Source organism: Antennarius striatus, chromosome 1 (assembly GCF_040054535.1).
Source record: "Antennarius striatus isolate MH-2024 chromosome 1, ASM4005453v1, whole genome shotgun sequence".
NCBI classification, from domain to species: Eukaryota; Metazoa; Chordata; class Actinopteri; order Lophiiformes; family Antennariidae; genus Antennarius; species Antennarius striatus.
In genome coordinates, this window is record NC_090776.1 from 17,087,350 (window position 1) to 17,090,822 (window position 3,473).

Below are 3,473 nucleotides of genomic sequence, written 5' to 3' on the forward strand. Positions count from 1 at the left end.
AAATCCTAACCCAGCATTGATTGCAATGTGCACCATTTATACCAGCTGAATAGTGGAAAAAATCTATTCAGTGTGAAGAAATGGAGCGCAATCAAGTTAATTAAAATATCTCCAAATAATGAATGCTTATAATCAATGAACTACTATGTTGCCTAGGGTCCACCACACTTTGCACAGGTAAAGTGATCATTTCAGTTTATTTTGTGACCTTTAGCATGATGACAAACAAACCACTTTTGACAGATTTCCATGAAACTTAGTGGAAGCGTTGTGGCAGTGGAGAATTCATTGGGGTTTGGGGCGGATCTGGATACAGGCACAGACCCAGGAATTTATTTTTGGACTTTCTCCATTATGGTAAGGGCTTTTCCACACATAAACTACTGGGAGGATTATCCCATGAAACTTAATGGTAGAGACGAAACCTGTGAATTTAAATATGGATGAAAGAATTGATCTTTTTTTTTAAGTCACTTTTGAGAATTACAAGGTTAGCTAATATCAAATGATGCTTTGAGGCAGGTTTACATGAAACATTTGTCAGCATCAGTCATCAGTGATCAGTCATCACATCAATGATGGGAATGGGCGATTGCATTTTAGGACAAATCTGTTCAGAGAAACAGGAGATGTTGACTTATGGAAAATCAGATTTTCTTGCTGTAAAATTTACAGTGAACTTTAAACAGCAACATTTCTATAATGACCTTCTATAATGACCTATTTATTTATTCAGTTTATTTTCTTCTTTCCAGATATGCTATTACAACAGATTTCACTTTCATCAGTGTCTGAACATCAGCAACAACATCTGAAAAAAAAAAAAAAGGTTGGCGGGTAGAAAACATTGACTTGTAAGGTTCCCGTCCCCTTAATCATCAAGATCTCTCTCATTACAGCACATTGTCAACCAATTCATACATTGCATGTCACAAATCAATTTCAATTATTTTATTCTGGTACATTGTTGTTTTAATCCGTCCATTCAGTCCAATAGTCCTATATATATTTCTATAAATACATTACTGCAAACTGTAATTCTAAATTAAAGAAAGAAACAAAACAATAATTACTATGCAGCTACAAGTTTAGAGCTGAAAATGCTCAATCATAGGTTTTACAAGATCTCAGATGAATCAATTGTAAATACATGCTTTCACGGTGAAACAATCTGAATGCATGCATTGCCTTCATAAATAGTTACGTAATTTCTGCGTAGATAGGTAGATTAGATTTAGAGCGGATGCACAACTCAATAGAAATTTTCATTTTGTGAATGTCCTTATTTTATGCCTATCATATAACTACCATCATTCATTTTGTGCAGAATGAGACTCCAATCTGCACATAATCATGATTGACAAGAGTACATATAAAACGATCTTTCTGAGGATGTAACTAAGAAGTGTGGGCTTCCTTAGTATGGTATGTGTTGTCCAAATAATCCCATATTTCCAAGTATAAAGAAATAATCTCAGTTGACATGTATATAAAATTACCATATGGTCAGTTTGTCCATTAAAGGATACATCATATATTATATTATATTATATTATATTATATTATATTATATTATATTATATTATATTATATTTTAAATATTTTATTTTATTTATTATATTATTAAAACATATATTTAAATTATAAATTGAGCCCTCGTTCTTTGTGGTTAATTTGTTTCAGGAACCACATGCGATTAACGAATTATGCGATCGAGCGACAAACTATTTATCTTATCATTTATGGTGATTTAAACGTTTATGAACCTCCCCATACTGATATTAAACCACCTTCTATCTGTATTACCTTTCCCCGCACTCTTATCAACTGTTTAAAGCACTTTGGTGTCTTTCGTAAGTCCGAGACTTACGGAACCGAGCGCACTTCCAGATGCCGTCAGCCAATAAAATGCACATTTGGTATCACATGACTGCCTACCAAAACTCCGCGATGAGGATTCACAAGCATTGATGCGCGAATGCGTGAGAACGCACCGTATTAAATCTTGGATTTAATAATATTTCATTTCCCAGTCTAAATGGAACATGTAAATCAGAATGCATGTACACAACACTTCTCACATCCCATCCCTAAACCAAAACATGCCTACCTCATAAATTATCTATCATGACAACCATAATTATGTTGGAAATCCACAAACACTGCAGGAGCAAAACAAACACACAGCCTCCTCATGCATTTTAAGTGCAGTAAGACATGAAGAGCAGACATGCAATGTCTTACCTTCCTAAGCCATGAAAAATGTTTGTAGAAATCAATATCATACTCCATTCTGCAGGCCCATTGTATTGTCTGTTTCTTAATGGGAGATAGTAATGGATTTAGCCAATGCTACAGAGCATCAAGGATGATACCAAAATCCACAGCAGAACAAAGTAAGGATTCCTGACTGTGTTCTGTTCTCAGCCTCCCTGAATCCAACGGCTTTTGCAGATATTCTACACAGCAGTTGCATAGCGAGAGCAGAGAGGACATTGGTCCTTGTGGTTTGGGTCTGAGCAATCTGAGACTTTTCAGAGGAGAGCCAATGCACTCAAACTATACCAGCTGACTGCACTCCCTTTCTTTCTTCTCCATTTTTCTCTACCCTTTGTTAGCTCCCTTTTTTTCTCTTGCCCTTACTCTCAAGCAAAATCAAACTCCTTCATTATCTACCACATCTGTGACTTTCTGCTGCACCTCCTGATCCCACATCTTTCCTCTGTCCTCCCTTTGTGTATCCCGTAGTTCTCCTCCATGTGTCTCTGGTCTGTTCCTTCACTCCGTCTGAAGTACCTCTCAGTTCAAATAGTTTTGCGGGGCTTCCTAAAGGGGCACAAGGGAGAGGAAACTTTTTTTGGGGGGGCTACACATGCTTGTCAGATGTGGTGCGGGCCAAGAAGTCAGTAAAGATGACGCAGTAAGGAAGGAGGAGGAGGAGGAGATTGTGGCAGAGTCTGGTGGGGATAGTCAGTGTCAAATTGACAATAGCTCATATAAGCAGAGCTTACATGAGCTAGTTACTTAGGCCAGACAAACAAACAACTATTGCAGAGAGGGAAGAACAGGAGTAGTGCAGTTATTTTAAGAATGGAGGAAACAGGAGAAAGTGCAGAGGGGTACGGCAGAATTGGACAGCAAAAAAAAAAAAGGGGGGGGGGGCAACTGCTCGCACTTAAAGAAAAAAAGAAGGTCTGGTTCTCATTATCAGTGCAGTTTGCTGTAGACCCAGCTTCCAGCTAAATGCAAAAAAAAAAAAAAATGTACGTGTTGATGACCAGGATCAAAGGCCACCACCGCATCATGCCACTAATAAAATCCATGGACTCCAAAGGAGTGGGAAGCATTGGAAAGTTGTATATGCAATGTGTTAAGATCATGATGTCTGACTCCAGACTGCATACAGGTTTTTATGTAACACTAATATAACGTGTTGATGGCCTTCAGACAAAAGGCTTTACTCACCTCATCTC